The sequence below is a fragment of the Phyllobates terribilis genome, unplaced genomic scaffold (assembly GCF_046119375.1).
Source record: "Phyllobates terribilis strain yellow unplaced genomic scaffold, ASM4611937v1 Scaffold_4__5_contigs__length_816908805, whole genome shotgun sequence".
Classification (NCBI taxonomy): domain Eukaryota; kingdom Metazoa; phylum Chordata; class Amphibia; order Anura; family Dendrobatidae; genus Phyllobates; species Phyllobates terribilis.
Window position 1 is genome coordinate 674991297 of NW_027362764.1, and position 25622 is coordinate 675016918.

General features: G+C 43.0%; 1 non-coding gene and 8 pseudogenes across 1 annotated transcript; all 9 read right to left on the reverse strand.

The window, feature by feature from the left end:
- Window positions 1–3515: 3515 nt before the first annotated feature.
- LOC141267894 (5S ribosomal RNA) lies at window positions 3516–3634 on the reverse strand (annotated as a pseudogene).
- Window positions 3635–4577: 943 nt separating this feature from the next.
- LOC141269395 (5S ribosomal RNA) lies at window positions 4578–4697 on the reverse strand (annotated as a pseudogene).
- Window positions 4698–5318: 621 nt separating this feature from the next.
- LOC141270133 (5S ribosomal RNA) lies at window positions 5319–5438 on the reverse strand (annotated as a pseudogene).
- Window positions 5439–6381: 943 nt separating this feature from the next.
- On the reverse strand, window positions 6382–6501 carry LOC141269981 (5S ribosomal RNA; annotated as a pseudogene).
- Window positions 6502–8697: 2196 nt separating this feature from the next.
- Window positions 8698–8817, reverse strand: LOC141268983 (5S ribosomal RNA; annotated as a pseudogene).
- Window positions 8818–15488: 6671 nt separating this feature from the next.
- On the reverse strand, window positions 15489–15608 carry LOC141268317 (5S ribosomal RNA; annotated as a pseudogene).
- Window positions 15609–23263: 7655 nt separating this feature from the next.
- Window positions 23264–23383, reverse strand: LOC141269881 (5S ribosomal RNA; annotated as a pseudogene).
- A 621-nt stretch (window positions 23384–24004) lies between these two features.
- LOC141266598 (5S ribosomal RNA) lies at window positions 24005–24123 on the reverse strand. The gene has a single exon (XR_012320629.1). It is a non-coding gene; the product is annotated as a 5S ribosomal RNA (ribosomal RNA).
- Window positions 24124–25047: 924 nt separating this feature from the next.
- Window positions 25048–25167, reverse strand: LOC141270220 (5S ribosomal RNA; annotated as a pseudogene).
- Between the last annotated feature and the right edge of the window lie 455 nt (window positions 25168–25622).

A 25622-nucleotide genomic window follows, 5' to 3' on the forward strand; every position in this document is an offset into this window, starting at 1 on the left:
TCCAAGAGATGACTCCAGTGTTCAAATGCGAGTTTAATCGCCAGCAATTCCCGATTACCAATATCGTAATTAAGTTTCGTCTCGGAAAATTTTTTTGAAAAAAAGGCACAGGGATGTACTCCATCCTTGTTTTCCTGAGACAACACCGCACCAACCCCCACCAAAGAAGCATCAACCTCAACCAAAAACGGCTTAGTCACATCAGGCTGCATAAGGATGGGAGCAGAGGTGAACCTCTCCTTTAGAAACACAAAAGCTTCAATGGCCTCAGAAGTCCACTGAACCGCATTAGCACCTTTCCTGGTGAGATCGGTCAGCGGTTTGACAATAATAGAAAATTTTTTTATGAATTTTCTGTAATAATTGGCGAAACCCAAAAACCTCTGTATCGATTTCAAACCAATAGGCCTAGGCCATTCCTGCACAGCTTGAACTTTAACCGGGTCCATCTCAAAACCTTCACTGGAGATAATGTAGCCCAAAATACTAATTCTCTGTACAGCGAACTCACATTTCTCCAGCTTAGCAAAAAGCGAATTGTCCATTAATAACTGTAATACCTCACGTACGCTCCGCCAATGAGACTCCAGATCCGGCGAATAAATCAAAATGTCATCCAAATACACAACCACATTTTTGCCGATTAAAGGTCTAAGGATATCATTAATAAGATTCTGAAAAAATGCTGGAGCATTGGTGAGACCAAAAGGCATAACCAGATTCTCAAAATGACCCACAGGAGTGTTAAAAGCAGTCTTCCATTCATCACCCTCCTTCATGCGCAACAAATTGTATGCCCCCCGGAGATCAATTTTAGAGAACCACTTGGCCCCCACTAACTGGTTAAATAAATCAGGAATCAATGGCAGTGGGTAAGGATTGCGTACAGTAATTTTATTAATCTCACGAAAGTCCAGACAAGGACGTAAACCGCCATCTTTTTTTTTTACAAAAAAAAATCCAACAGCCACAGGAGACTTGGAAGGCCTAATGTGACCGGCGGCCAAGCTTGTCTGTATGTATTCTTCCAAAGCCTTTCTTTCAGGAATAGTAAGATTAAATAAACGACTCTTAGGAAGAGTCGCGCCAGGGACAAATTCAATGGTACAATCATAGTCTCTATGGGGAGGCAAAACCTGCGACTCCTCCTCAGAAAAAACTCTCCAAAAATCCTGAATAGGTACAGGCAATTCCCCTCTATCCACAGCAGCAATGCGCCCGTTACAACACTTGTCATAACACTTAGGGCTCCAGGACTTAATTTCATTGGTAGACCAATCCAGTACAGGATTGTGCAATTTTAACAAGGGTAACCCCAATATTACTGGAGAAGGCAAATTATCCAATACCACCAAATCCAAATTCTCTTGATGAATACCATTAATAGTGAGGGGAAGTTCACAGACCTTGTGAGTAACACTCTTCAAGGGAGAGCCATCGACAGAAACCACAGCAATAGGGGATGACAAAGTTTAAGGTTCTAATCTAAGTTTTTCCAAGAATCCCCCATCAATCACATTCAGAGTAGATCCATAATCCACAAATACCCGAAATTCAATTAATTCATCCTGAGCAGCAGTAGTGGAAGATAGGAATACTCCCTTAGAATTTAAACAGGCAATACGAGCATGACAGACCATTTTTTTTCTTTCTTCTTACGAAGCACACAGCTCTTAATAAAATGACCAGAATTTCCGCAATAGAAACACAAGCCTTCAGAAAGTCGGCGGTCTTTTTCCTGAGAGCGGGGTGCCATCGCCCCAATTTCCATCGGCTCTCCATTGTCAGCACAGAACCTCTCAGGACTCGAAGCTGACATAGCAGAGGATTTGCTCTCATTAACCCTTTCATGCAGTCTCCTGTCCACCCGTATAGCTAATTGCATTGCCTCCTGCAAGTTTCCAGGTGTGGGATAAGCAATCAGTAAATCCTTTACCCTTTCACATAGCCCTGCAAGAAACAAGCTTTTCAAAGCAGAATCGTTCCACCCCACCTGGGCAGACCACCGACGGAAGTGAGAACAATATTTTTCCACATTACCTGATCCCTGCCTCAAACGTCTTAATTCAGACTCAGCAGATGAGACACGATCAGGATCATCGTACAACAAACCCAAAGCAGAAAAAAAACTATCCACTGATCTAAAGCACGGATCACTAGGTTGGAGAGAGAAGGCCCATCCCTGAGGATCTTTGCGCAAAAGTGACATTATGATCCCTATGCGCTGTGATTCATCACCAGAGGATCCGGGTCTCAAACGAAAATATAATAGACAAGCATTTTTAAAAGAAAAAAAATCTTGTTGTTTGCCAAAAAATAGATCAGGCAGACGTACCTTAGGTTCCACAAAATGCGCTCCAGATCAGCTACTCACGTGTTGTTGGAGCTTGGTCACCTCCAGAGAGAGTCCCTGCAAGCGTTGAGCCAAATCTTGCACCGAGACCATGATGGAAAACTGGAGGTCTTTCCTTAGAGAAAATTTTTTTTTTTTTTTTTTATGGCTGGAAATACTGTTATGATCTGCTACAGAGACTAAGTAAAGAGAGGAGATCTATCCCTACAATAGAACTAAACTAGATCCCTACGATGTAACGGGGAACCTGATCCTGCGATCAGACCCGCTAAAGTCCTCGGTTAGTCTGAACGCAGACCTATAGATGTGAGGGAGGGATCCCTACAAGATCTAGGGACTGGGAAAAGTTGGACACCTCCTAGCAGAAATAGTAGCAGTCAAAGACAAACACACAACAAAAAGACATAGGGGTCAGAAGACCTAGCAAAACTAACAGAGAACGGCAACAGAGCAACAAGCTAGCTCAACAGTAGTAAATACAAATGAAGTCCAGCAAAGCCAGGAGGGCGGAGCCGGATTAAATAGGCAAAATGGTCATGTGACCAGCAAACTAAAAAAAAACTAACAGGAGAGTTGTAACACGCTTGGTGGCGAGCAATCTGGCCGTGACGGGGCGGGCTCCGAAGGGTCCATGCAAAGGCTGTGCTGTCCCTACAGGTGTGGTTTGTTTAGCAGTGATTCACCCGCCGCATCAGGTGTCATCAAAAATGTCTCGGCGCAGGGTCTCCTGCAGGGTAAACCCTTCATCGCGGTAATGTGACAGAAAGAGCAAGCTGGACCCGAAACTTGGGGGTGGAGCGAGACGTCCAGGGGTGAATGAAGGAAGAGGGTGAGATGGTTGCCAGTGACTTTGAGCTGCTCTTCAGGGGGGAGGGTCGTGTTGCCTGCAAAGGTCTTCTGCTTGGGGTTACCGGTGGTTGCCTCCAGCCACGCGGGAGACGCTGGTCCTGGTGAAAAGGAGCCTAGTATTAAAAGTAAAGAAGCAACAATGCTGGAGGCCCACGGTGATCAGAAGGATGCTGGTATTTTGCAGAGATGAAATAGCGCAAGAGAGAAAACAAATGAAAAACAGAAGAGAATGAATGTGTGCACTTGTGAAAGGGAATGGAAAAAAGACATAGAAGAGAGTGCCCCCTGCTGGTGGAAGGAAGGAAAAAGCAAAAGCCTACAGCACCTGGTATTCCCAGGCGGTCTCCCATCCAAGTGCTAACCAGGCCTGACCCTGCTTAGCTTCCGAGATCAGACAAGATCGGGCGTGTTCAGGGTGGTGTGGCAGAAGGCAGAGACAAGCTTCTCACTTGCTTCTTTTCTACTTTGACGTCTGGCTGCCGGCTGCCCTTTCCAGTGATGAGCAAGACCAGGTCCTTTTGTGCTTTCCCTTCTCTTCAATTTTTTTGCTGGCTTCCTTAAAAGGTCGTGTAGACACAACGCCCCACTCAGAGCCGCTGAGCTCACTGATCGGCTGCAACGCTGTCGACGGTACGTCAGCTTCACGGCCAATTCCACAGGCCGGGAGCAGAGGCGAGACTCACCGGTAGACCCGGGTAGGGTGAGTAGAGCGCAGTTAGTTGCTTTCTAATAGGCTTCAGCCGGGGATTAACTTTTAATGAAAGGGAACAATCCCTTTGACTGTCTGCAGCGCGCCACACCTAGGAAGCGCACTCTCACACACAAGCCAGCATGCACACGTGCTCGCACGTGACAACACCCCCTATCTGCCCCTACAACCTCTCCGTCACCATGCGTCAGACTCTCCTGCCTGTTTTATGATTTTAGGGCCCTAGCAGGAATCACCCCACTCCCTCCCCAATTCCTTCCGCACCTTCCTTTCCTTCCTTGCACTGAGGTTAGCTCTTTGGCAGCCGTCTCGCTTGGTTACACAAGCTTCTTTGCAGAGAAACATGTTACTTCTGCTGGCCCTCGCTAGGCAGCCGGCATCCAAAACCTTCCCTGGGCACCTGCTGAAGGCCTGGCCCCTTCACGGCCCCGGGTGCTTTTAACACCATCATTTCCACACGGCGAGCTGCGGAGTCAATAAGCCTTCCTAGCCGTGGCAAGGAGCTCGGTGTCAGGCCTGCGTGAAGGCGGCGGGGTAGCGTACTTAGCTGCCAACTGGCTCAGAGGCCTTGGGGCTTCCATCATCTAAGTTACTTAAGGTCGGTGTCCGGCAAGGCGCCGTTCCATGCTAGCCGAGCTGGGCAGTAGGGCAAAACGTCATCAAAATGGTCTACAGCACCCGGTGTTCCCAGGACGTATCCCATCCAAGTACTGTCAGAGCCCAGCCCTGCTTTGCTTCCGAGATCAGACGAGATCAGGCGTATCCAAGGTGGTATGGCCAGTAGACGCTGCTCGATCCATCGCCCGGCCAGCCTTTCTCAGGATCGCTTGGTGGCGAGCAATCTGGCCGTGATGGGGCGGGCTCCGAAGGGTCCATGCAAAGGCTGTGCCGTCCCTACAGGTGTGGTTTGTTTAGCAGTGATTCACCCGCCGCATCAGGTGTCTTCAAAAATGTCTCAGCGCAGGGTCTCCTGCAGGCTAAACCCTTAATCGCGGTAATGTTACAGAAAGAGCAAGCTGGACCCGTAACTTGGGGGCGGAGCGAGACGTCCAGGGGTGAATGAAGGAAGAGGGTGAGATGGTTGCCAGTGACTTTGAGCTGCTCTTCAGGGGGGAGGGTCGTGTTGCCTGCAAAGGTCTTCTGCTTGGGGTTACCGGTGGTTGCCTCCAGCCACACGGGAGACGCTGGTCCTGGTGAAAAGGAGCCTAGTATTAAAAGTAAAGAAGCAACAATGCTGGAGGCCCACGGTGATCAGAAGGATGCTGGTATTTTGCAGAGATGAAAAAGCGCAAGAGAGAAAGCAAATGAAAAAAAGAAAAGAGAATGAATGTGTACACTTGTGAAAGGGAATGGAAAAAAGGCATAGAAGAGAGTGCCCCCTGCTGGTGGAAGGAAAGAAAAAGCAAAAGCCTACAGCACCTGGTAATCCCAGGTGGTCTCCCATCCAAGTACTAACCAGGCCTGACCCTGCTTACGCTTCTAAGATTAGACAAGATCAGGCGTGTTCAGGGTGGTGTGGCCGTCAGCAGAGACAGGCTTCTCACTTGCTGCTTTTCTACTTTAAAGTCTGGCTGCCGGATGCCCTTTCCAGTGTTCAGCAAGACCAGGTCCTTTTGTGCTTTCCCTTCTCTTCAATTTTTTTGCTGGCTTCCTTAAAAGGTCTTGTAGACAGAAGGCCCCACTCAAAGCCGCTGAGCTCACTGATCGGCTGCAGCGCTGTCGACGGAACGTCAGCTTCACGGCCAATGCCACAGGCCGGGAGCTGAGGCGAGACTCACCGGTAGACCCGGGTAGGGTGAGCAGAGCGCGGTTAGTTGCTTTCTTATAGCCTGCAGCCGGGGATTAACTTTTAATGAAAGGGAACAATCCCTTTGACTGTCTGCAGCGCGCCACACCTAGGAAGCGCACTCTCAAACACAAGCCAGCATGCACACGTGCTCGCACGTGACAACACCCCCTATCTGCCCCTACAACCTCTCCGTCACCATGCGTCAGACTCTCCTGCCTGTTTTATGATTTCAGGGCCCTAGCAGGAATCACCCCCCCCCTCCCCAATTCCTTCCGCACCTTCCTTGCCTTCCTTGCACTGAGGTTAGCTCTTTGTCAGCTATCTGGCTTGTTTACACCAGCTTCTTTGCAGAGAAACATATTACTTCTGCTGGCCCTCGCTAGGCGGCCGGCATCCAAAACCTTCCCTGGGCACCTGCTGAAAGTCTGGCCCATTCACGGCCCCGGGTGCTTTTAACGCCATCATTTCCACACGGCGAGCTGCGGAGTCAATAAGCACTCCTAGCCGTGGTAAGGAGCTCGGTGTCAGGCCTGCGTTAATTGCGGCGGGGTAGCGTACTTAGCTGCCAACTGGCTCAGAGGCCTTGGGGCTTCCATCATCTAAGTTACTTAAGGTAGGTGTCCGGCAAGGCGCCGTTCCATGCTAGCCGAGCTGGGCAGTAGGGCAAAACGTCATCAAAATGGTCTACAGCACCCGGTGTTCCCAGGTGGTCCCCCATTCAAATACTGTCTGAGCCCAGCCCTGCTTTGCTTCCGAGATCAGACGAGATAGGGCGTATCCAAGTTGGTATGGCCAGTAGACGCTGCTCGATCGATCGCCCGGCCAGCCTTTCTCAGAATCGCTTGGTGGCGAGCAATCTGGCCGTGATGGGGCGGGCTCCCAAGGGTCCATGCAAAGGCTGTGCCGTCCCTACAGGTGTGGTTTATTTAGCAGTGATTCACCCGCCGCATCAGGTGTCTTCAAAAATGGCTCGGCGCAGGGTCTCCTGCAGGCTAAACCCTTCATCGCGGTAATGTGACAGAAAGAGCAAGCTGGACCCGTAACTTGGGGGCGGAGCGAGACATCCAGGGGTGAATGAAGGAACAGGGTGAGATGGTTGCCAGTGACTTTGAGCTGCTCTTCAGGGGGGAGGGTCGTGTTGCCTGCAAAGGTCTTCTGCTTGGGGTTACCGGTGGTTGCCTCCAGCCACCCGGGAGACGCTGGTCCTGGTGAAAAGGAGCCTAGTATTAAAAGTAAATTAGCAACAATGCTGGAGGCCCACGGTGATCAGAAGGATGCTGGTATTTTGCAGAGATGAAATAGCGCAAGAGAGAAAGCAAATGAAAAAAAGAAAAGAGAATGAATGTGTGCACTTGTGAAAGGGAATGGAAAAAAGGCATAAAAGAGAGTGCCCCCTGCTGGTGGAAGGAAGGAAAAAGCAAAAGCCTACAGCACCTGGCATTCCCAGGCGGTCTCTGTTAAATGGTTAATTATGGAAATTCATTTGGAATGTTAATCGATAATCATTTTTCTGAGTTCTATGCCTCAGCCATCGTGTCTAGTTGACATGCGCTATTTGTGTGTGTATTTTTGGTTCACTACCATATGTAGAACAGGTGTCCATACGACTGGCTATAAAAGCCCATGGTACAGAAAGGGGGGGCTCTCTTGCTCTGCCCACCCCACAAGACACAGAATCTTCATGCTGAGAAGCAGATGACATGTAGGCCTGGACACATGCTGGACAAAGACATGATTTACCAGCCAGGATCCAAGGGAACATGGGTGAATCTCAACAATTAAGCTAATTATGGACAAATGGACAATTACTTTATCACCAAATATTGTATGTACCTGCTGCAATCTGATTCTTTTTAATGGACAATCCAAGAATAAATAGATACATTTTTTATAAGAATATTGTGATATTGATACTTTGAGAAGTCCTCAGTAGAAAAAAATAATACAGGAAGAATATTATTTTACAGTCTCCCATCCAAGTACTAACCAGGCCTGACCCTACTTAGCTTCCAAAATCAGATGAGATCGAGCGTGTTCAAGGTGGTGTGGCCGTAGGCAGAGACGAACCTCTCACTTGCTGCTTTCCTACTTTGAAGTCTGGCTGCCGGCTGCCCTTTCCAGCGCTCAGCAAGACCAGGTCCTTTTGTGCTTTCCCTTCTCTTCAATTTTTTTGCTGGCTTCCTTAAAAGGTCTTGTAGACAGAACGCCCCACTCAGAGCCGCTGAGCTCACTGATCGACTGCAGCGCTGTCGACGGAACGTCAGCTTCACGGCCAATGCCAAAGGCCGGGAGCAGAGGCGAGACTCACCGGTAGACCCGGGTAGGGTGAGTAGAGCGCGGTTAGTTGCTTTCTAATAGGCTGCAGCCGGGGATTAACTTTAAATGAAATGGAACAATCCCTTTGACTGTCTGCAGCGCGCCACACCTAGGAAGCGCACTCTCACACACAAGCCAGCATGCACACGTGCTCGCACGTGACAACACCCCCTATCTGCCCCTACAACCTCTCCGTCACCATGCGTCAGACTCTCCTGCCTGTTTTATGATTTCAGGGCCCTTGCAGGAATCACCTCCCCTCCCCAATTCCTTCCGCACCTTCCTTGCCTTCCTTGCACTGAGGTTAGCTCTTTGTCAGCCGTCTGGCTTGGTTACACAAGCTTCTTTGCAGAGAAACATGTTACTTCTGCTGGCCCTCGCTAGGCGGCCGGCATCCAAAACCTTCCCTGGGCACCTGCTGAAAGCCTGGCCCCTTCACGGCCCCGGGTGCTTTTAACGCCTTCATTTCCACACGGCGAGCTGCGGAGTCAATAAGCACTCCTAGCCGTGGCAAGGAGCTCGGTGTCAGGCCTGCGTGAAGGCGGCAGGGTAGCGTACTTAGCTGCCAACTGGCTCAGAGGCCTTGGGGCTTCCATCATCTAAGTTACTTGAAGTCGGTGTCCGGCAAGGCGCCCTTCTATGCTAGCCGAGCTGGGCAGTAGGGCAAAACGTCATCAAAATGGTCTACAGCACCCGGTGTTCCCAAGAGGTATGCCATCCAAGTACTGTCCAAGCCCTGCCCTGCTTTGCTTCCGAGATCAGAAGAGATCAGGCGTATCCAAGGTGGTATGGACAGTAGACGCTGCTCGATTCATCGCCCGGCCAGCCTTTCTCAGGATCGCTTGGTGGCGAGTAATCTGGCCGTGACGGGGCGGGCTCCGAAGGGTCCATGCAAAGGCTGTGCCGTCCCTACAGGTGTGGTTTGTTTAGCAGTGATTCACCCGCCGCATCAGGTGTCTTCAAAAATGTCTCGGCGCAGGGTCTCCTGCAGGCTAAACCCTTCATCGCGGTAATGTGACAGAAAGATCAAGCTGGACCCTTAATTTGGGGGCGGAGCGAGACATCCAGGGGTGAATGAAGGAAGAGGGTGAGATGGTTGCCAGTGACTTTGAGCTGATCTTCAGGGTTGAGGGTCATGTTGCCTGCAAAGGTCTTCTGCTTGGGGTTACCGGTGGTTGCCTCCAGCCACGCGGAAGACGCTGGTCCTGGTGAAAAGGAGCCTAGTATTAAAAGTAAAGAAGCAACAATGCTGGAGGCCCACGATGATCAGAAGGATGCTGGTATTTTGCAGAGATGAAATAGCGCAAGAGTGAAAGCAAATGAAAAACAGAAAAGAGAATGAATGTGTGCACTTGTGAAAGGGAATGGAAAAAAGGCATAGAAGAGAGTGCCCCCTGCTGGTGGAAGGAAGGAAAAAGCAAAAGCCTACAGCACCTGGCATTCCCAGGCGGTCTCTGTTAAATGGTTAATTATGGAAATTCATTTGGAATGTTAATCGATAATCATTTTTCTGAGTTCTATGCCTCAGCCATCGTGTCTAGTTGACATGCGCTATTTGTATGTCTATTTTTGGTTCACTACTATATGTAGAACAGGTGTCCATATGACTGGCTATAAAAACCCATGGTACAGAAAGGGGGGGCTCTCTTGCTCTGCCCACCCCACAAGACACAGAATCTTCATGCTGAGAAGCAGATGACAAGTAGGCCTGGACACATGCTGGACAAAGACATGATTTACCAGCCAGGATCCAAGGAAAGATGGGTGAATCTCAACAATTAAGCTAATTATGGACAAATGGACAATTACTTTATAACTAATTATTGTATGTACCTGCTGCAATCTGATTCTTTTTAATGGACAATCTAAGAATAAATAGATACATTTTTTTATAAGAATATCGTGATATTGATACTATGAGAAGTCCTCAGTAGTAAAAAATAATACAGGAAGAGTATTATTTTACAATGGTGAGCCAGCCAGTCCTGTTTTTTTGTTTTTTAAATTAAGTAAGTGAATTTCTTCCGTGAACAAGGGGGGAGTCCTTACGATCTGAACAGCTGTTGTTCACGTGTCAGTAAATTCACTAGTTTGTCACGAGAAGCAGAAAGGACCTACAGACTGAGGAAAGACAGGAAGCAGAGGTACTAACAAGGAACAGAATCACACAGGAAAAGAATCAGACGAACTGAAGACAGGACGTGCTGATAAAGAGAAGCCAAGGAATCTTAAGGTAAGCAAAATATGGATATAATTTCTTCTTTTGCTAAACAAAGTAATATTAATTTCAAAGGTAATGTAGGAGATGACATAGAAGTTTTGTGGCTCAGTTTATACAAAGAATGTGAATTGCAGAATTTACAGTTAACTTCTAAATTGGTAAATAGACACAAACAGAAATTGAGAAATATTCTACATTTGGTAGATTTTTTTCATAGTCTTGTGTTAGAGATTTCTAAGCAGGAAAATAGTGTAGAAGTGTCAGACGGTGATACTGATTCTGACTGTAATGTGGAAAATGAACAAGAAGTAAGACACGTGTCTGTAACTGAAGGTGACCTTGGGTCTGACCAAGAGACGGACATACAGAAACCTGACATGGGAGGAGACATGACTGACATACGAGAAACCGACATACTAGGTGATGTGGGAGGAGACGTGAGTGACGTAGGAGGAACGGACGTACAAGAGCCACTAAAAATATCAGAGAATTCTGGAATTACCCAGGCTCAACTCCAAATTAAAATGAGGAAAAATTTGCTGAAATTATACAAAATCATGCCAAAATATGATGTCAAAATCCATGCCTGTAGAAATTCAGAGACATTTGAGAGCTTCTCTGATAAGTTTAATTTATCCAATGAGGAGAGGAATCAACTATTTAAAATATGGATTCCTGTGACATTGTCCAGACGTTTACATTTAATGCCCTGTGAAAATGACTCTCCTAATGGATGGGAAAATGATTCGGACAGATTAAGATATTTGATTTATTGTGTCACAAAGGATTTTCCCAACATAGAAGATCTGCAGAAACTAAGGATTGGTAGGAAGGAATGTACATATACATTCATGTCCATATTTGAACGGTTGTACAAAGCTCTCATCAAAAATGGAAAAGTACAACATATGATAACAACTTTTGTACAAAAATTCAAATTCCTAAATTCAGTTTCCCAAGTTATGGCATCACAAAAAAATCATTATTTGAATGTGCGCAGATGCTGGATTTTGTTAGAAAACATGAGAATCGTGAAAAGAAAATAAATCAAGCTAAATTTATAAAACCAGGAAAGGTAAAATCTTACCAAAAGCCAATATCAAACTCTCCTAGACTGAGTCATCCCCATAGTGAACTCTATCAAATACGCAGAAGATTTCATATATGTTATAAGCCATATCAGCCAGTGCAAAGAGCCATCTCTCCACAGAATGAGTTAATTCTCAGTCAGAACTGTGATTCTCTAAAAAGGAAAATGGCTGAAACTGATGGACAGAGACAGGTGAGACGACCAACTCACTGTGACGTCATGGAATGTGGACAGAAGAACAGGCAGTTCTCTGAGGTTTTGAAGGATAGAAAAATGTCTTTCCTAAATAGGGCGTTCCTGGAGATATTTGAGAGAGACAGAAGATTTGGTTTAGGGAGTGGCTAAGGAAAAAATGTAATTATAATGTTGTATCAAAATGTAATACAATGTCTCAATATTTATTTATAATCTCATACAGTAAAATTGTAGTTACATAGTTTCTAATAGTTCATACATATATATATATATATATATATATATATACACTTGTCTAAGTAGAGATTGCGTATAATTGTATTTATATATACGTTTATAAAATATATATATATATATATTAATTAATAAATTAGAACTACATATATATAAATTTAAGTAGCAATATTTTGAATTAAATTAGAACCAACCAATATATGTATAAGATATTTAAATAATTCTGTTTCTGTATGAATTTGATATTTAATTTTATTTTCTTATATTTCCTTAGAGTTTTCATTCCAAAGCAGGATTTGATCAAAGAACTCTAAAATGGATTTATTTCTTTATTGACACAGAAAGTGAAAAAAATGCATGATTTTATGTGTATAACATTTTAAAATAATAACAATATATCTAGTTGAACTATAATATATATGTAATACTTATTAATTCTTTTGTGCTGCTAATATTTTCTGTGCATGAAGTGTTCGTGCAAATTAAAGTAGCTTTACAGCATGACGTGTGACAGCTGCGGCCTTTGAACTTTGAGCTAATATTATAGGATCCCATTCATTCTATTTTCAACTGATGTAACTTAAGACCGGGCAGCCAGTGAAAAAAGAATCTAAGACAAGAGTTTTTTCAAGTGTCTGAAATTCCAGTGACTTACTCTCATATTATATAATATGTACTTGGGGAATATTCAAAGAAATATAAAGATATTCAATTGATATGGCAATGCGCATTAATAAATTGGGATACAACAATTTTGGGTTAAATATATATATATATATATATCTAAAACTTCATATGTGGAATGTTTGAGTTGAACAGATCTGTGAATGTCAGAGTGAAGGTGACAGATGAGTAAATCAGCAGCTGCTAAGTGTGATTGATGTGACAGAGGCGTCGTATGTTTGTATGTTTGAAAAAAAAAATGTTTCTTTATGTGAAGGTACAAAAATATATTTAATTCTGAGGAAATTATAATACATAATTAGGTATTATCTACATATATATATTTCTATATTTCTTTAATAATTATTATTTCTTGATTTAACTAATAGTGGATAAGGGCAACCACACATCAAAATGGTTTACAAAGCAAATTTATATTTAGAATAATTTTCCACATGATAATATTCTTGAATAACTATAATATTATTTTTAATGGTTACCTAAATAGGTACACACCTCTCTTTAGTCAAATCTATGCTACTCATCGATATGAAATTTATGCACAATATTTCTAGAAGAATAATTATTTTTAATTGGGTTCTGATATATACATAAATTTTATAAAATAATATTTTTGGTATTAAGGGGGAAAATGTGTTTTTGATCCTGATTACATAATCACTTTTGATCAATACTTATTTTCCACACATTTTAATAAAGAAGAAATAACAATAAGGTACTATGGTATAATTAAGAAGGGTATTACATGCAAAGTTGCATAATTTAATATTTTTTGGTGGTACAAGGTTATGACAAATATGAAATCATCCAGATAATGGAGCTATAAGGGTATTTTTTATGGAGAATATAATTACTCTGCATTTGTCATTAAAATTTAAAGGCCTTATTTTTATTTTTATTCTTATTTTTACTCTTAATTTTATTTTTCATTTTTAAAATTTTATTCTTACTTTATACTTCTTAATTTTCTATTTTTTCATTTTTTAATTCTCATTTGATTTTATTTCAGTTCAATATCTCAATTGAGAAAACACATTAATATTTAATAAAGTAATGTCTAATACAAGAGTATTGCTTCATTAAATATATATTGCTAAGGAAAAAAATGTTTACATTTTCTGAGTAAACACAACAATTCATTCATTCATTTATTCATTCATTCATACATTCATATATTTATTCATTTTGGTTCAGGAGTATACATTCTTTGATATTATTGGTTTAATAAAGATATAAAAACTTGTTTTTTCAAAATACACTGACACCTATGGGTTGGAAAAGGTAATTACACCTATGACATAAAAATGTTCTATCATATGGAGAACTTGATTGATAATGAATTATTATCTATTATTGTTTATTATTCCAAACATAATTTATTTTAATATTTTGATAATAATTAGATGGATATTACTGATTGCTATGGTACGCTGTGATATTATAGGTTAGGAAAAACTGCCAGATTTGTTATCAGATTAGGGAATGAAGACTTCAATCAAGACATCGCAATTATGAATTCTATCTTAATAAAGACTTTTAATTTTTATACATCAAAGAGATTCTCAAAAGTTACAAGAAGAAGCAACTGATATCCGGACGTCTCAGAAGGTAACAGGTGTGAATGCTGAGTGTTATAATAGACTGTGTCCATTACATACAATACAATTCACACCACTGATCAAAAGGACGGCAGAGGACTCTTGCTCTGCCCACCCCACAAGACACAGAATCTTCATGCTGAGAAGCAGATGACATGTAGGCCTGGACACATGCTGGACAAAGACATGATTTACCAGCCAGGATCCAAGGAAAGATGGGTGAATCTCAACAATTAAGCTAATTATGGACAAATGCACAATTACTTTATAACTAATTATTGTATGTACCTGCTGCAATCTGATTCTTTTTAATGGACAATCCAAGAATAAATAGATACATTTTTTTATAAGAATATCGTGATATTGATACTTTGAGAAGTCCTTAGTAGAAAAAATTACAGGAAGAGTATTATTTTACAGTCTCCCATCCAAGTACTAAACAGGCCTGACCCTGCTTAGCTTCCAAGATCAGATGAGATCGGGTGTGTTCAGGGTGGTGTGGCCGTAGGCAGAGACAAGCCTCTCACTTGCTGCTTTTCTACTTTGACGTGTGGCTGCCGGCTGCCCTTTCCAGTGCTCAGCAAGACCAGGTCCTTTTGTGCTTTCCCTTCTCTTCAATTTTTTTGCTGGCTTCCTTAAAAGGTCTTGTAGACAGAACGCCCCACTCAGAGCCACTGAGCTCACTGATCGGCTGCAGCGCTGTCGACGGAACGTCAACTTCACGGCCAATGCCACAGGCAGGGAGCAGAGGCGAGACTCACCGGTAGACCCGGGTAGGGTGAGCAGAGCGCGGTTAGTTGCTTTCTAATAGCCTGCAGCCAGGGATTAACTTTTAATGAAAGGGAACAATCCCTTTGACTGTCTGCAGCGCGCCACACCTAGGAAGCGCACTCTCACACACAAGCCAGCATGCACACGTGCTCGCACGTGACAACACCCCCTATCTGCCCCTACAACATTTCCGTCACCATGCATCAGACTCTCCTGCCTGTTTTATGATTTCAGGGCCCTAGCATGAATCACCCCCACTCCACAATTCCTTCCGCACCTTCCTTGCCTTCCTTGCACTGAGGTTAGCTCTTTGTCAGCCGTCTGGCTTGGTTACACAAGCTTCTTTGCAGAGAAACATGTTACTTCTGCTGGCCCTCGCTAGGCGGCCGGCATCCAAAACCTTCCCTGGGCACCTGCTGAAAGCCTGGCCCCTTCACGACCCCGGGTGCTTTTAACGCCATCATTTCCACACGGCGAGCTGCGGAGTCAATAAGCACTCCTAGCCCTGGCAAGGAGCTCGGTGTCAGGCCTGCGTGAAGGCGGCGGGGTAGCGTACTTAGCTGCCAACTGGCTCAGAGGCCTTGGGGCTTCCATCATCTAAGTTACTTAAGGTCGGTGTCCGGCAAGGCCCCGTTCCATGCTAGCCGAGCTGGGCAGTAGGTAGAAACGTCATCAAAATGGTCTACAGCACCCGGTGTTCCCAGGAGTACTCCCATCCAAGTACTGTCCGAGCCCAGCCCTGCTTTGCTTCCGAGATCAGATGAGATCGGGTGTATCCAAGATGGTATGGCCAGTAGAAGCTGCTCGATCCATCGCCCGGCTAGCCTTTCTCAGGATCGCTTGGTGGCGAGCAATCTGGCCGTGACGGGGCGGGCTCCGAAGGGTCCATGCAAAGTCTGTGCCGTCCCTACAGGTGTGGTTTGTTTAACAGTGATTCACCCGCCGCATCAGGTGTCTTCAAAAATGGCTCGGCGCAGGGTCTCCTGCAGGCTAAACCCTTCATCGCGGTAATGTGACAGAAAGATCAAGCTGGACCCTTAATTTGGGGGCGGAGCGAGACATCCAGGGGTGAATGAAGGAAGAGGGTGAGATGGTTGCCAGTGACTTTGAGCTGATCTTCAGGGTTGAGGGTCGTGTTGCCTGCAAAGGTCTTCTGCTTGGGGTTACCGGTGGTTGCCTCCAGCCACGCGGAAGACGCTGGTCCTGGTGAAAAGGAGCCTAGTATTAAAAGTAAAGAAGCAACAATGCTGGAGGCCCACGATGATCAGAAGGATGCTGGTATTTTGCAGAGATGAAATAGCGCAAGAGTGAAAGCAAATGAAAAACAGAAAAGAGAATGAATGTGTGCACTTGTGAAAGGGAATGGAAAAAAGGCATAGAAGAGAGTGCCCCCTGCTGGTGGAAGGAAGGAAAAAGCAAAAGCCTACAGCACCTGGCATTCCCAGGCGGTCTCTGTTAAATGGTTAATTATGGAAATTCATTTGGAATGTTAATCGATAATCATTTTTCTGAGTTCTATGCCTCAGCCATCGTGTCTAGTTGACATGCGCTATTTGTGTGTGTATTTTTGGTTCACTACCATATGTAGAACAGGTGTCCATACGACTGGCTATAAAAGCCCATGATACAGAAAGGGGGGGCTCTCTTGCTCTGCCCACCCCACAAGACACAGAATCTTCATGCTGAGAAGCAGATGACATGTAGGCCTGAACACATGCTGGACAAAGACATGATTTACCAGCCAGGATCCAAGGAAAGATGGGTGAATCTCAACAATTAAGCTAATTATGGACAAATGGACAATTACTTTATAACTAATTATTGTATGTACCTGCTGCAATCTGATTCTTTTTAATGGACAATCCAAGAATAAATAGATACATTTTTTATAAGAATATCGTGATATTGCTACTTTTAGAAGTCCTCAGTAGAAAAAAATAATATAGGAAGAGTATTATTTTACAATGGTGAGCCTGCCAGTCCTGTTTTTTTGTTTTTTAAATTAAGTAAGTGAATTTCTTCCGTGAACAAGGGGGGAGTCCTGACGAGCTGAATAGCTGTTGTTCACGTGTCAGTAAATTCACTAGTTTGTCACGAGAAGCAGAAAGGACCTACAGACTGAGGAAAGACAGGAAGCAGAGGTACTAACAAGGAACAGAATCACACAGGAAAAGAATCAGACGAACTGAAGACAGGACGTGCTGATAAAGAGAAGCCAAGGAATCTTAAGGTAAGCAAAATATGGATATAATTTCTTCTTTTGCTAAACAAAGTAATATTAATTTCAAAGTTAATGTAGGAGATGACATAGAAGTTTTGTGGCTCAGTTTATACAAAGAATGTGAATTGCAGAATTTACAGTTAACTTCTAAATTGGTAAATAGAGACAAACAGAAATTGAGAAATATTCTACATTTGGTAGATTTTTTTCATAGTCTTGTGTTAGAGATTTCTAAGCAGGAATATAGTGTAGAAGTGTCAGACGGTGATACTGATTCAGACTGTAATGTGGAAAATGAACAAGAAGTAAGACACGTGTCTGTAACTGAAGGTGACCTTGGGTCTGACCAAGAGACGGACATACAGAAACCTGACAAGGGAGGAGACATGACTGACATGCGAGAAACCGACATACTAGGTGATGTGGGAGGAGACGTGAGTGACGTAGGAGGAACGGACGTGCAAGAGCCACTAAAAATATCTGAGAATTCTGGAATTACCCAGGCTCAACTCCAAATTAAAATGAGGAAAAATTTGCTGAAATTATACAAAATCATGCCAAAATATGATGTCAAAATCCATGCCTGTAGAAATTCAGGGACATTTGAGAGCTTCTCTGATAAGTTTGATTTATCCAATGAGGAGAGGAATCAATTATTTAAAATATGGATTCCTGTGACATTGTCCAGACGTTTACATTTAATGCCCTGTGAAAATGACTCTCCTAATGGATGGGAAAATGATTCGGACAGATTAAGATATTTGATTTATTGTGTCACAAAGGATTTTCCCAACATAGAAGATCTGCAGAAACTAAGGATTGGTAGGAAGGAATGTACATATACATTCATGTCCATATTTGAACGGTTGTACAAAGCTCTCATCAAAAATGGAAAAGTACAACATATGATAACAACTTTTGTACAAAAATTCAAATTCCTAAATTCAGTTTCCCAAGTTATGGCATCACAAAAAAATTCATTATTTGAATGTGCGCAGATGCTGGATTTTGTTAGAAAACATGAGAATCGTGAAAAGAAAATAAATCAAGCTAAATTTATAAAACCAGGAAAGGTAAAATCTTACCAAAAGCCAATATCAAACTCTCCTAGACTGAGTCATCCCCATAGTGAACTCTATCAAATACGCAGAAGATTTCATATATGTTATAAGCCATATCAGCCAGTGCAAAGATCCATCTCTCCACAGAATGAGTTAATTCTCAGTCAGAACTGTGATTCTCTAAAAAGGAAAATGGCTGAAACTGATGGACAGAGACAGGTGAGACGACCAACTCACAGTGACGTCATGGAATGTGGACAGAAGAACAGGCAGTTCTCTGAGGTTTTGAAGGATAGAAAAATGTCTTTCCTAAATAGGGCGTTCCTGGAGATATTTGAGAGAGACAAAAGATTTGGTTTAGGGAGTGGCTAAGGAAAAACTGTAATTATAATGTTGTATCAAAATGTAATACAATGTCTCAATATTTATTTATAATCTTATACAGTAAAATTGTAGTTACATAGTTTCTAATAGTTTATATATATATATATATATATATATATATATATATACACTTGTCTAAGTAGAGATTGCGTATAATTGTATTTATATATACGTTTATAAAATATATATATATATATTAATTAATAAATTAGAACTTCATATATATAAATTTAAGTAGCAATATTTTGAATTACATTAGAACCAACCAATATATGTATAAGATATTTAAATAAATCTGTTTCTGTATGAATTTGATATTTAATTTTATTTTCTTATATTTCCTTAGAGTTTTCATTCCAAAGCAGGATTTGATCAAAGAACTCTAAAATGGATTTATTTCTTTATTCACACAGGAAGTGAAAAAATTGCATGATTTTATGTGTATAACATTTTAAAATAATAACAATATATCTAGTTGAACTATAATATATATGTAATACTTATTAATTCTTTTGTGTTGCTAATATTTTCTGTGCATGAAGTGTTCGTTCAAATTAAAGTAGCTTTACAGCATGACGTGTGACAGCTGCGGCCTTTGAACTTTGAGCTAATAGTATAGTATCCCATTCATTCTATTTTCAACTGATGTAACTTAAGACCGGGCAGCCAGTGAAAAAAGAATCTAAGACAAGAGTTTTTTCAAGTGTCTGAAATTCCAGTGACTTACTCTCATATTATATAATATGTACTTGGGGAATATTCAAAGAAATATAAAGATATTCAATTGATATGGCAATGCGCATTAATAAATTGGGATACAACAATTTTGGGTTAAATATATATATATATATATATATATAAAACTTCATATGTGGAATGTTTGAGTTGAACAGATCTGTGAATGTCAGAGTGAAGGTGACAGATGAGTAAATCAGCAGCTGCTAAGTGTGATTGATGTGACAGAGGCCTCGTATGTTTGTATGTTTGAAAAAAAAAATGTTTCTTTATGTGAAGGTACAAAAATATATTTAACTCTGAGGAAATTATAATACATAATTAGGTATTATCTACATATATATATATTTCTATATTTCTTTAATAATTATTATTTCTTGATTTAACTAATAGTGGATAAGGGCAACCACACATCAAAATGGTTTACAAAGCAAATTTATATTTAGAATAATTTTCCACATGATAATATTCTTGAATAACTATAATATTAGTTTTAATGGTTGCCTAAATAGGTACACACCTCTCTTTAGTCAAATCTATGCTACTCATCGATATGAAATTTATGCACAATATTTCTAGAAGAATAATTATTTTTAATTTGGTTCTGATATATACATAAATTTTATAAAATAATATTTTTGGTAAAAGGGGGAAAATGTGTTTTTGATCCTGATTACATAATCACTTTTGATCAATACTTATTTTCCACACATTTTAATAAAGAAGAAATAATAATAAGGTACTATGGTATAATTAAGAAGGGTATTACATGCAAAGTTGCATAATTTAATATTTTTTGGTGGTACAAGGTTATGACAAATATGAAATCATCCAGATAATGGAGATATAAGGGTATTTTTTATGGAGAATATAATTACTCTGCATTTGTCATTAAAATTTAAAGGCCTTATTTTTATTTTTATTCTTATTTTTACTCTTAATTTTATTTTTCATTTTTAAAATTTTATTCTTACTTTATACTTCTTATTTTTCTATTTTTTAATTTTTTAATTCTCATTTGATTTTATTTGAGTTCAATATCTCAATTGAGAAAACACATTAATATTTAATAAAGTAATGTCTAATACAAGAGTATTGCTTCATTAAATATATATTGCTAAGGAAAAAAATGTTTACATTTTCTGAGTAAACACAACAATTCATTCATTCATTTATTCATTCATTCATTCATTCATACATTCATATATTTATTCATTTTGTTCAGGAGTATACATTCTTTGATATTATTGGTTTAATAAAGATATAAAAACTTGTTTTTTCAAAATACACTGACACCTATGGGTTGGAAAAGGTAATTACACCTATGACATAAAAATGTTCTATCATATGGAGAACTTGAGTGATAATGAATTATTATCTATTATTGTTTATTATTCCAAACATAATTTATTTTAATATTTTGATAATAATTAGATGGATATTACTGATTGCTATGGTACGCTGTGATATTATAGGTTAGGAAAAACTGCCAGATTTGGTATCAGATTAGGGAATGAAGACTTCAATCAAGACATCGCAATTATGAATTCTATCTTAATAAAGACTTTTAATTTTTATAAATCAAAGAGATTCTCAAAAGTTACAAGAAGAAGCAACTGATATCCGGACGTCTCAGAAGGTAACAGGTCTGAATGCTGAGTGTTATAATAGACTGTGTCCATTACATACAATACAATTCACACCACTGATCACCAGGATGGCAGAGGACGATGATCCTATATGTACTGTGTTGTGTTCAAGTTTCATCACGTTCCAGTGGTTTCTTATCACCTGCAACGCTTCAATGAAAGCTGGTGAACAGGTAATACCTGGCATATGTGTCCTGTATATAAAGGACTGAGTACTGGTTATGGTGCTATATAAAGCAGGAAAGTGTCAAGTTAACCCTTGCTTTACTGACCAAAGACGTCACATCTGTTCCAAAAGTGACACGAGACCAGTGCGGACACACGGAAGATTCCAAAGACGATCCAACGTAAGTCCAGGTGACACTGCACAGATATTAAAGCTACATTTCATCCATGGGCTTTGTTTTCTTATCAACTGACACACATGATCTTTCTAATAAAGAGTACAGTTTATGGACTGAACAATAATGAACACAATTATGGACTGTACAATATCTACATGCTGTAATTTATTTCAAAGGAGTTTTCATCTAAAGACTGTGTTATAAAAGGACCAAGAAGAAGACGAGACGACGACCCGATGACATCAAATGATGGCAATTGAACCCGCGATTGCTTCAATTTAGATATAGGTAAGTATAATTATACATATTAAATGAATATTAGTCACGGCTTTCCATAACATGAATTCACATCATTATATAACAATAATCCAATATTGATACTATTATTACTATTATTATTATTATGGAAATTTAATGATATTGCCAAGGAAGAAGGAAAGAAAAAATGATTGATGAATGTATGTTCTTTTGAGAAATTTCAGTTAAAGTCCTTTTATTCTCAAAAAAGGGGGACATGTTAAATGGTTAATTATGGAAATTCATTTGGAATGTTAATCGATAATCATTTTTCTGAGTTCTATGCCTCAGCCATCGTGTCTAGTTGACATGCGCTATTTCTGTGTGTATTTTTGGTTCACTACCATATGTAGAACAGGTGTCCATACGACTGGCTATAAAAGCCCATGGTACAGAAAGGGGGGGCTCTCTTGCTCTGCCCACCCCACAAGACACAGAATCTTCATGCTGAGAAGCACATGACATGTAGGCCTGGACACATGCTGGACAAAGACATGATTTACCAGCCAGGATCCAAGGAAAGATGGGTGAATCTCAACAATTAAGCTAATTATGGACAAATGGACAATTACTTTATAACTAATTATTGTATGTACCTGCTTCAATCTGATTCTTTTTAATGGACAATCCAAGAATAAATAGATACATTTTTTTATAAGAATATCGTGATATTGATACTTTGAGAAGTCCTCAGTAGAAAAAAATAACACAGGAAGAGTATTATTTTACAGTCTCCCATCCAAGTACTAAACAGGCCTGACCCTGCTTAGCTTCCGAGATCAGATGAGATCGGGCGTGTTCAGGGTGGTGTGGCCGTAGGCAAAGACAAGCCTCTCACTTGCTGCTTTTCTACTTTGACGTCTGGCTGCCGGCTGCCCTTTCCAGTGCTCAGCAAGACCAGGTCCTTTTGTGCTTTCCCTTCTCTTCAATTTTCTTGCTGGCTTCCTTAAAAGGTCTTGTAGACACAACGCCCCACTCAGAGCCGCTGAGCTCACTGATCGGCTGCAGCGCTGTCGACGGAACATCAGCTTCACGGCCAATGCCACAGGCCGGGAGCAGAGGCGAGACTCACCGGTAGACCCGGGTAGGGTGAGTAGAGCGCGGTTAGTTGCTTTCTAATAGGCTGCAGCCGGGGATTAACTTTTAATGAAAGGGAACAATCCCTTTGACTGTCTGCAGCGCGCCCCACCTAGGAAGCGCACTCTCACACACAAGCCAGCATGCACACGTGCTCGCACGTGACAACACCCCCTATCTGCCCCTACAACCTCTCCGTCACCATGTGTCAGACTCTCCTGCCTGTTTTATGATTTCAGGGCCCTAGCAGGAATCACCCCCCCCCTCACCAATTCCTTCCGCACCTTCCTTTCCTTCCTTGCACTGAGGTTAGCTCTTTGTCAGCCGTCTGGCTTGGTTACACAAGCTTCTTTGCAGAGAAACATGTTACTTCTGCTGGCCCTCGCTAGACGACCGGCATCCAAAACCTTCCCTGGGCAACTGCTGAAAGCCTGGCCCCTTCACGGCCCCGGGTGATTTTAACGCCATCATTTCCACACGGCGAGCTGCGCAGTCAATAAGCACTCCTAGCCGTGGCAAGGAGCTCGGTGTCAGGCCTGCGTGAAGGCGGCGCGGTAGCGTACTTAGCTGCCAACTAGCTCAGAGGCCTTTGGGCTTCCATCATCTAAGTTACGTAAGGTCGGTGACCGGCAAGGCGCCGTTCCATGCTAGCCGAGCTGGGCAGTAGGGCAAAACGTCATCAAAATGGTCTACAGCACCTGGTGTTCCCAGGAGGTATCCCATCCAAGTACTGTCTGAGCCCAGCCCTGCTTTGCTTCCGAGATCAGTCAAGATCAGGCGTATCCAAGTTGGTATGGCCAGTAGACGCTGCTCGATCCATCGCCCGGCCAGCCATTCTCAGGATCGCTTGGTGGCGAGCAATCTGGCCGTGATGGGGCGGGCTCCGAAGGGTCCATGCAAAGGCTGTGCCGTCAGTACAGGTGTGGTTTGTTTAGCAGTGATTCACCCTCCGCATCAGGTTTCTTCAAAAATGTCTCGGCGCAGGGTCTCCTGCAGGCTAAACCCTTCATCGCGGTAATGTGACAGAAAGAGCCAGCTGGACCCGTAACTTGGGGGCGGAGCGAGACGTCCAGGGGTGAATGAAGGAAGAGGGTGAGATGGTTGCCAGTGACTTTGAGCTGCTCTTCAGGGGGGAGGGTCGTGCTGCCTGCAAAGGTCTTCTGCTTGGGGTTACTGGTGGTTGCCTCAAACCACGCGGGAGACGCTGGTCCTGGTGAAAAGGAGCCTAGTATTAAAAGTAAAGAAGCAACAGTGCTGGAGGCCCACGGTGATCAGAAGGATGCTGGTATTTTGCAGAGATGAAATAGCGCAAGAGAGAAAGCAAATGAAAAAAAGAAAAGAGAATGAATGTGTGCACTTGTGAAAGGGAACGGAAAAAAGGCATAGAAGAGAGTGCCCCCTGCTGGTGGAAGGAAGAAAAAAGCAAAAGCCTACAGCACCTGGTATTCCCAGGTGGTCTCCCATCCAAGTACTAACCAGGCCCAACCCTGCTTAGCTTTTGAGATCAGACGAGATTGGGCGTGTTCAGGGTGGTGTGGCCGTAGGCAGAGACTAGCCTCTCACTTGCTGCTTTTCTACTTTGACGTCTGGCTGCCGGCTGCCCTTTCCAGTGCTCAGCAAGACCAGGTCCTTTTGTGCTTTCCCTTCTCTTCAATTTTCTTGCTGGCTTACTTAAAAGGTCTTGTAGACACAATGCCCCACTCAGAGCCGCTGAGCTCACTGATCGGCTGCAGCGCTGTCGACGGAACGTCAGCTTCACGGCCAAGGCCACAGGCCGGGAGCAGAGGCGAGACTCACCGGTAGACCCGGGTAGAGTGAGTAGAGCGCGGTTAGTTGCTTTCTAATAGGCTGCAGCCGGGGATTAACTTTTAATGAAAGGGAACAATCCCTTTGACTGTCTGCAGCGCGCCACACCTAGGAAGCGCACTCTCACACACAAGCCAGCATGCACACGTGCTCGCACATGACAACACCCCCTATCTGCCCCTACAACCTCTCCGTCACCATGCATCAGACTCTCCTGCCTGTTTTATGATTTCAGGGCCCTATCAGGAATCACCCCCCCCCTCCCCAATTCCTTCCTTGCCCTGAGGTTAGCTCTTTGTCAGCCGTCTGGGTTGGTTTCACAAGCTTCTTTGCAGAGAAACATGTTACTTCTGCTGGCCCTCGCTAGGCGGCCGGCATCCAAATCCTTCCCTGGGCACCTGCTGAAAGCCTGGCCCCTTCACGGCCCCGGGTGCTTTTAACGCCATCATTTCCACACGGCGAGCTGCGGAGTCAATAAGCACTCCTAGCCGTGGCAAGGAGCTCGGTGTCAGGCCTGCGTGAAGGCGGCGGGGTAGCGTACTTAGCTGCCAACTGGCTCAGAGGCCTTGGGGCTTCCATCATTTAAGTTACTTAAGGTCGGTGTCCGGCAAGGCGCCGTTAAATGCTAGCCGAGCTGGGCAGTAGGGCAAAACGTCATCAAAATGATCTACAGCACCCGGTGTTCCCAGGAGGTCTCCCATCCAAGTACTGTCTGAGCCCAGCCGTGCTTTGCTTCCGAGATCAGACAAGATGGAGCATATCCAAGGTGGTATGGCCAGTAGACGCTGCTCAATCCATCGCCCGGCCAGCCTTTCTCAGGTTCGCTTGGTGGCGAGCAATCTGGCCGTGACGGGGCGGGCTCCGAAGGATCCATGCAAAGTCTGTGCCGTCCCTACAGGTGTGGTTTGTTTAGCAGTGATTCACCCGCCGCATCAGGTGTCTTCAAAAATGTCTCGGCGCAGGGTCTCCTGCAGGCTAAACACTTCATCGCGGTAATGTTACAGAAAGAGCAAGCTGGACCCGTAACTTGGGGGCGGAGCGAGACGTCCAGGGGTGAATGAAGGAAGAGGGTGAGATGGTTGCCAGTGACTTTAAGCTGCTCTTCAGGGGGGAGGGTCGTGTTGCCTGCAAAGGTCTTCTGCTTGGGGTTACCAGTGGTTGCCTCCAGCCACGCGGGAGACGCTGGTCCTAGTATTAAAAGTAAAGAAGCAACAATGCTGGAGGCCCACGGTGATCAGA